We start from the raw sequence: 9058 nt of genomic DNA, 5'->3' as shown, positions 1-9058 counted from the left end.
GAACAATCAAAAGTTTGTGGCTGTTGAGACAGTTGGAAGTCAGTAATTGAAAGTAGAACAGAAGCTGCAGCAAATAAGGATTTTATCCTCTTTTGTTGCTTATTAAAAGTCCAGACTCTGGTCTCATTAAACGATAGTGCTGGTTGTGCTCTATCAAGTGATGTCATTCTCTTAACATCCTCTTTCTGTTTCTTCATTAATCGGCTTTCAAGACGATATGCTAACTAAAAAGACAGTTTATAATACAACAATTGAGATACAACAACTTTGAATATAATAACAAATCAGGTAAATTTCTTGCAAACCAACTTCAACGCAATCGGGAAAAATCTCTTATAACGGCTATTAAAGGGACAACTGGTGAATGTACACAATCACCAGAAGAAATTAATCAAATTTTTTATAACTATTATCGCAACCTATACTCAGAAACTAACAAACCTAACCCTGAGCATATTGAGGCATTCCTCAGTAGCTTAAATATGCCTCAGTTAACTACTGAATATAAAGATATGTTAGAAGCGCCACTTACTATAAACGAGTTGTACAGTGCTCTAGATAGTATGCCTAATGGCAAGGCACCTGGCCCAGATGGTTATCCGGCTATATTTTTTAAGCACTACTGGTTAATGCTTGCTCCGCTATTCTTAAGAGTAGTAACAGAAATTAAAACTAATGGTTACATACGTCCACACATGAATACAGCAGCAATTAAACTTTTATTAAAGCCAGAAAAAGACCCCACCCTTCCATCAAGTTACCGTCCGATTTCACTAATTAACACTGATATCAAAATTATTACTAAGGCTTTCACATCTAGATTAGAAACAGTAATCTCGACAATTATTCATAACGACCAAACAGGCTTTATTAAAGATCGCCACTCTACTAATAATATTAGGAGGCTCTTTAACCTTATTAGCATGTCACAGCGGCATGATAAGAAGGCAGTTATTATATCGTTGGATGCAGAAAAAGCTTTTGACAAAGTTAACTGGTCCTTCCTCTTTGCTGTTTTAAATAAATTTGGCTTTGGGAAATCATTTATCCACTGGGTGTCAGTATTATATGATTCTCCCAAAGCTACAGTTACTACTAACGGGATTATATCTAAGAGCTTTATTTTACAGAGAGGCACAAGACAGGGATGCCCACTATCCCCTTTATTATTTGCAATATTTATCGAGCCACTTGCAATAGCCATACGCCAGGAAAGAAGGATTCAAGGAATTCACTCTGGGGTAACAGAACATAAAATTAATCTATATGCCGATGATATTTTACTTTATCTAGAAAACCCGGCGATTTCGTTAGGGGAAGTATTTAACTTAATAACTAAATTCTCACAGTTGTCAGATTATTCTATTAACTGGACAAAATCAACACTTCTACCTATTACAGAAAATTCATGGAACCCTGCAAGCCAGGACCCACATTACTCATTTCCTATAGGTAATTTAAAATACTTAGGCATAAAAATCTCACCTAAATTAACTGATTTAATTCATTTAAATTTTTCTCCACTTCTGGATAACATTCATAGTGACTTGGAACGCTGGAATAATCTTCCTATTTCTTTAATAGGACGAATAGCCACCGTTAAAATGAAAGTTTTACCTAAAATAAACTATTTTTTCTCAATGATTCCATTTAAACCTACGGCTAAATGGTTCCAGTTGTTGGACTCAGCCGTTACAAAATTTTACTGGAAAAAAAAAAAAGCAAAGATTAGTCTATCTACTCTTCAGAAAAGTAAATCCAAAGGTGGCCTAGAGGCACCAAATTTTATGTACTACTATATAGCTAACCAGCTACAATATATCGTTCTATGGGCACAACCCAACAGAGATACTAACTGTTGGCTGGAACTAGAACAGAAGGATTGTAATAACCTCAGACTTCTAGATTTACTCTTTATTACAACATCGATTAAGCGACATAATTGTTTTAAAAACCCAATGATCTCCGCCACCCTGACTGCTTGGTGGAAGGCATTAGAAATTACAAAAGCCCAAGTGGAGCCCTGTGGGCTTTCTCCCCTATGGCATAACCCTGACTTTCGAATTAACAACCAAACGTTTTATTTAGGTGTGTGGGAGCAGAAAGGAATCACACATCTTCACCATCTCTTCTCAGATAATATGTTTATATCATATACATCTTTGCTCCAAAAATACAAAATAACAAACGGAAATTTTTTACATTATCTGCAAGTTAAAAATATGATAAAGAAACAAATTCCAACACTTCAGGGTACGCTCCAACCGCCTGGCTTAGCTAAAGATATTACCAAGCTTTCTCCGACAACAACAAAAAAACTTTCAAAAATATGTAAGTTACTTTCATATACGGATAAAATGTCTTTACCCATCTTAAAATGGGAGACAGACTTGTCTATAGCTCCGGAATCTGACTTTTGGATTCAAGTTTGTGAAAATGCATTTAAAATGACAAAACACACAAATTTACAACTTATCCAATACAAAATAATCCATAGAACATACATTACTCAATATATGATGAAGAAAATGGGCCTCTCCGACTCCGACATTTGTCTCCAGTGTTTACAAAACACTACAGACACTTATTTTCATGCTTTATGGTTATGCACCCCGGTTATGTATTTCTGGATTAAAGTCTTAGAAAAACTTTCCGCTATCTTGGACTATAGGATACCTTTATCTCCAAACTTGTGTTTGCTAGGTGACCTAACAACAACTGACCTACCACATAAACAATTTCAATCTACACTTGTAGCCCTTACTATCGCTAAAAAAACAATTCTTGTTAACTGGAAAAAAAAACAAACTCTGAATATCGACCAATGGTCTAACCTCCTCATAAATCACATTTTAATGGAAAAAATATCGGCCTCAAATAAAAAACAAATATCAAAATTCATAGAAATATGGTCTACGTATATAGAATATTTTAACCTAATTCTGGTTATTTAATTCTGCCTGTTAGCGAGAGCCACCACATCGTGATAACTTACATTGATGTCTCTGCATTTGGCAGTTTGTTACTAATGGTTGTGTTTTTATAGTCAGGAACCCAGTTGCTGCCAACAGGATCGAACAGATTCACCTCCAATGGGCACTAAAGGCTAATATTCGGATTCACTGCATGCCAGGGGACTAACGCTACAGGTGCTGTCCCCCCTGGCTGGGCGTGGGCGGGTCTGCCCCTCTGTTGGCTGCTGGGTGGCGGCTGCGTCTTGGTCGTTCCCTGGGTCTCGTGGTGGGTGCTGTGTTGCGGGGCTCTCCCTGGTGTCCGGGGCGGCGCCGCCCCGGCGCGGTCCGTCGCTCTGGGTCCGGCGACGCGGGTCGGGGCCTGTGGGCCGCCGGGGTGCCCCGTGGTTCCCTCTCCCCTCCCCCTTCCTCCCCCTTGCTTCCTCTCCCTCTTCACCTCTCCCCGCCCGTCCTCCGCCTCCCTGTCCCTTCTCCCTCGTCGCCCTTCCTCCTCCTCTCCCCCTCTCTCTGCGGCCCTGCTGCTGCCTCCTGCCCTTCCTGTCGTCTCCTTCCCCCGTCCCCTTCCCCTCCCCTGTCCGCCCTCCTCCCCCTCCCCTAGGCCGGGGGTTCCGTCCGTGGCCCGGGTCTCGGCGCTCCGGGGGCCGGGGGAGTGGGCGGGATTGGTGTTGTGCCCGCCCCGCTCCGGTGGGCCTCCGGGCACTTCGGGCGGGCCCCGGTATCCGGGGGGCAAGCCCCGCCGGGGTCCCGGTGGGGTGGGTGGGGGTTTTGGTGGGCGGGTGCGCCTCCCCCCCCCCCCGCCCGGTTGGGGGGGGCCCAGCTGGTCGCTCCTCTTAACTCACTGCACTAGTTTTGCACAATACATTTTAGGGCACATAACACACTTTTCCAAATTTTAATGCACCACACAACTGGGGGGGGGGGGGGGGGCATCGGTTGGGGCGGCCGCGGTATGAAGCAGTGCTGCGGTCGCCTGTCCGTGTGCACCCCCCCCCCCCCCCCCATTAATTTATTTTAATGCACCACATACGCTCATTGACATGCCTGGGGGGCGGATGGATCGGAGCAGGGGGGGATATCATTTCCCTCTGCTCCGGTTCACCTGCCCCCAATTTTAATGCACCACACACACACACTTATGTATATACACTGGGTGGGGTCACACACACGGTTTAGGGGTAGAGTTCGCCAGTCGGCGAGCTGGCGAACTTAGTAACAGGGTTAGTTTTTCACTTAGATCGTTGGGGTGACGACCGGGGCCTCTCCCCGCTGGGCCTGGGGTTCGGGGATGCCGCCCGTCCTCCGGTGCCCCCATCTCCCCTTCTGCCCCTGGTGTTCCGTCCCTCCGCGTGGTGGGGTGGGCGCGGGTGCCCTCTCCGCTCCGCTGCCCGGCCCCCTCTTCGGCGCGGATGCCTGGGTGCGGTGTGTCCCCGGGGTCTGGGGTCGGGGGCTGGGGGGCTGTCGGTTGGTGGGGGTGGGGGCGGGGGGCGGGGGCGGCTTGGTTGGTGGGGGGGTGGTGGTGGGGGTGCCGGGGTGGGGGGTGCTGGGGTGGGGAGGGTGTCTGGGGATTTGGGGACCTGGGGGCGGTTGGGGCTGGGTTGGGGTGGGTGGCGGGGGTGGGGGGGCGGATGGGTCGCGGGGGGAGCGGGGGTTGTGGGCCGGTGGGGTGCCTGGTGGGCCTGCAGTGCCCCGTCCTGCTGCGTTGGGTTGGGGGCGCGGGCCGCGTTGGGGTGGGGGGCGCTCCTGCTCCGGGGTTTGCTCTCCGGCCGGTGGCCCCTGCGGGGCCCGGGGGTCGTCCTTTGCCGCGGCCTGGGGGGCCCTGAGGTGTTGCGCTTGCTCTGTCCTGGCGGGGGTCGACGGCTCCCCTCTTTGGTGGAGATTTTCATGCATGCTAGATCCACCACACCAGCATCTATCGAGACTCAGACACAACTTGTTTCTCCCTCAGGTCATTGATTCGGTGGAGGCTGGTGTCTGTGGATCTCACTCTGCTTCGTCTGTCCTTTCTACCTTTCCTCAGTTTCTCCTTTGGGCCCTTGAGGTTTCCCTGATTTGTTGGAGTTTGGATGTCTTTGGGGTTGGTGAAGGTTAGTGGCCCGGTGGGTGGTGTCTGGTCGGTGCTGGGCTTCGCTTTTCTTTCTTTTCTTTGGTCCCCCTTTGGGTCTCCTGGCGGCCCCACGACTCTGGCTGGATTTTGAAGTGTTCGGTTTAGGTGAACGGTATGGGAATTCTTATTTATTTTTATTTTTTTTCGCACGCACGCACGCACGCACGCACGCACGCACACACACACGCACGCACACACGCACACACGCACAAACACACATACAAAAAAAAAAAAAAAAAGGAGAACAATGATGATGACATTTCAAATGATCAATACTGAGATCTCCCCAAAAAAAAAAGAAGAAAAAAAAAAAAAAAAAAATCGGCTTTCAAGAGTTCCATAGATAAATAAATAGTGCAAAGGCTGAAATCACCAGCAGAAATTCTGCCTTTTTAGTCACAGGATTTTGATGCATTATTGACTTGTGTACGGTAACATTGAAATGCTTATTACTGTGAGGAAGTGAGGCATGTAACATTCCTCCCTTCCATAACCTCTTAGCCATACGAAAGCTGTTATGTCTGGAACAGAGCACAGCACGAGTGCCACAATGCGCTCTCACGGCAGGTTGTTTTGCTCTGTTGCTCAGGCGTAAATTCACAAACTGTGGCGGATTTTAAAGCTCAGAAACATGCGGTTTAGCACAATGTTTGTGTTGGTCTATAGATAACTCCATCATTTTAAATTCATTGATTGAGCCTACCTTTAATTGGATAAATAGTAAGGAAAGGCCGTGCAAATAACACATTAAGGCTCGAGTCAAGATTCAAACCCAGAAACTCTCAACTGTGAGGCAGACATATTAACCCACTATAACACAAGTTTTATATTCTATCATATCATCTATGTATAATTAACTGAGTTTGCAAAGATTAATGTTAGATGAATGAAACTGTAATAAATGCCAGAGATGATCTCAGTATCTATAAAGCTTACCTCATTTTTCTTATTTTTAGGTCTAAATAACGTTAACCAAGTTATTGTATACTGTATAGTGTAACTTAAAATATTATAATACTTAGCCCTAACTAACTTACATGATGTACTTTCATTTTATAGTAAATAACTAATTATTCATGTTTGCCTAATAATACATTTTACATTACAAACTGCTCCTGATTAATTCATTATAATTTTATTATTGTGCATAATTACAAATGACAGCTTTTTCTTATGTCAAATTACAGTAGATGATCACAGGATCAGCTCTTTGGTATTTATTTATTTGCACTTGTAAGATGTAGTATTGTCTCATGATTGAAGTGCTGCTGTCGTTGTAGGTAAAATATTGGTTGTATTTGTGTTCGCATTTTGACATCTAACCCTCTACAAACCTGCAAATGTGAATAAACTGCCTTGTCCTATTAGTGAATCTGTTGTGTTTGAAGGAAACGTGTAATGTATATCTGAGCAATGTCTTGTTGCATTCTGTTAACTGTTTAAACTGGATTTGGGCATAAAGATTTGATTCTTTATTTTTCAGTTCTGTTAACATTATTATGTGTTTCTTTCACTACATGGCCATAATTTATATTAATGCATAATAATATTGTCTAATATGATAATTATGGTTACACAATGAACCATTTTTTTTGTTCTTGTATGTACTTATTTGTAGGGATGTAACGATAACGGCAATATCATGATATCGCACTATAAAAGCTGCCACAATATATCATCGCCATGTCACGATATTAAAAGCAGCACATCTGTTAAAAAAGTTAGGTAGACTAGTCACAACGACGTCAACAATCAAAACAGTCAACAATTAATATTAATAGTCGACGAGTCGTTTATTTCTGTATTTATTTATTTGGCGCTCAGTTTTTTGTCGAAAACTGCCTCGTCTCACCCTTCTCCCGGAACTCGATGCCATGTCTGTGATGGCACATGCACAGTAGGGTTCATCTGGTTTATCCGTGATGAAAAGAAAAGCTAATATTTCTGGCGTAGTGTATATACTGTAGTCATGTCTGGAAGCTAGCATTAGCACCGTGCGTGTTAGCACCGCCGCCATGGGTGTAACGTAATGTTCTGTTTGGCACGCTAACATATTTGTAAGGTTTAAAGAGGTTTTAGTCAGCGAACTCGCGTTTATTAATAACCAAAACAGTTTGTTACCGAACGCGTTGACACCGAACGTGCTCCCTCACGGAGGTCTTTTTCTCTCCTTTGACTCGCGAATCGCGACTACGCACAGTGTTGCGTTTATGAACTATGACATAGCAAGACTCAACGAAACCCCACAACCCCTCAATGGCAACACATTAAAATAAAACACAAAATCTTTGTTATAATATGCAATACAGTGCTTAAAAAAGTCCCTCCTAATCTTTAAGGATTTCTTTCTTTTCTTCTTTTTCCATTTCAGGTGCATACCTCATTTTGTTTGTGTAGATCAATTTACTGTTTTTAAATTACACATACTAGTGAAGCAAAACAAAGCATTTTGGCTAAAGGGTAAATAATACAAAAAAACTAAACAAGGATTCATTTTAGTTGTGTTCAGAACAGTGTATTTTCCTAATTTTGCTCATCTGATTTCACTACCTTCTAGACCTACATAAAAAAAAGGCTTAGTCCCAAAGAAGAGTGAAACGTTATAGTTTCATAGTATTAGTGCTACTCTGCATAGTTTTTGGTTCACTTCTAAAATACACATCCCCAAAAAAGTACCCCCCCCTCCCCCCAAAAAGGACATAGATGCTTTTCACAGAACAGCGACGATATGTTTTGATTAGTCGACTATTCGCGACTACTTTTTTTATTCTCCCCTACTATTCCTACTATTGATGATAAGTCGACTACCAAAATAATCGTTTGTGGCAGCCCTAGTTGATTTCTATTTGTGCAGTTCTAGCTCTGTCTGGTGGCAAGTTTTTTAGTGCAGTTTAATTTTCACAAGACATATTTTGGCCCTTCTATGTTTAAAATCCACGCTAAAGGTCAGATGGAGGGGAACGTAATATGCTTGTGAACAGAGTGAATATGTGTAGAAACTCCATGCTTGCATTAGCAAGCAAGTGCCTTTATATATATATATATATATTATATTTATATTTTTTTTATAAATAATATTTAATATATTTTTTATATTTTTCATTGCTGTAATGTACAAAAGCGCAATATTGTGTGTATGTTTGTTTTTAGTATGAGCTCTTTTTCCCCAATTTTTTTTTTACAATATTGTGACCTTTTTTTATATCGCCAACCTCCCCACAAAATTGTGATAATTATTGTATCGTGAACTTCTTACCATGATAATTATCGCATCGTGATGTTTGGATATTGTTACATCCCTACTTATATGTGTGAGGGGAAGTGTACGAAGCGCAATGAGATGTTGAGTTACCCCACCTAAATATTATTTTGCCTCCAAAAGCCTGTCACTGTGTCAAAATGCTCATTTAGAGGCTAGAGGCTTGCTACAATTATCACATTTCCCCACTACTAGTTAATTGACCATAATTGCCAAATTAACTGGTCAATAATTTATTTTTAATTATTCTTATTTTTCTCCTAATGCCATCCCATCACTCTCCACCATATTGTCTGACATAAAGAGCAGGCCTGTTAGGTGTGTCATGTTTAATAAAGCAAGCAGGGGTTGGATCCAATTAATTTCATGAGCTGAACTCTCGAAGAAAAACTGGAGGGAAAAAAAGAATCTAACAAGGGCATTCCCTGTGGACGTAATTGAATCTGATTACATCAGCTCTAATTTGAGAAATGCTGCCTGCGGGCTATACGTTTGTCTTGAAAGTGAATGTCCTAAATAACTGATCACACTCCGATTTGCTCTTGTACACACCTGTGAATGTATTCATGAGATTGCCCACAAATGGTTGCTTCAGTCTTCTTACTACAATAATACCGTAATCTCACACATTCTTGTCAAGTGGGCTCAAATTCCAAAACCTTAGAATGCTTAAAGATGTACTATGTATGACTTTAATGCCAGACAAATGTTAATGTATCAAGC

This window comes from Vanacampus margaritifer, chromosome 9, assembly GCF_051991255.1.
Source record: "Vanacampus margaritifer isolate UIUO_Vmar chromosome 9, RoL_Vmar_1.0, whole genome shotgun sequence".
NCBI classification, from domain to species: Eukaryota; Metazoa; Chordata; class Actinopteri; order Syngnathiformes; family Syngnathidae; genus Vanacampus; species Vanacampus margaritifer.
This window is presented reverse-complemented; position numbering follows the sequence as displayed.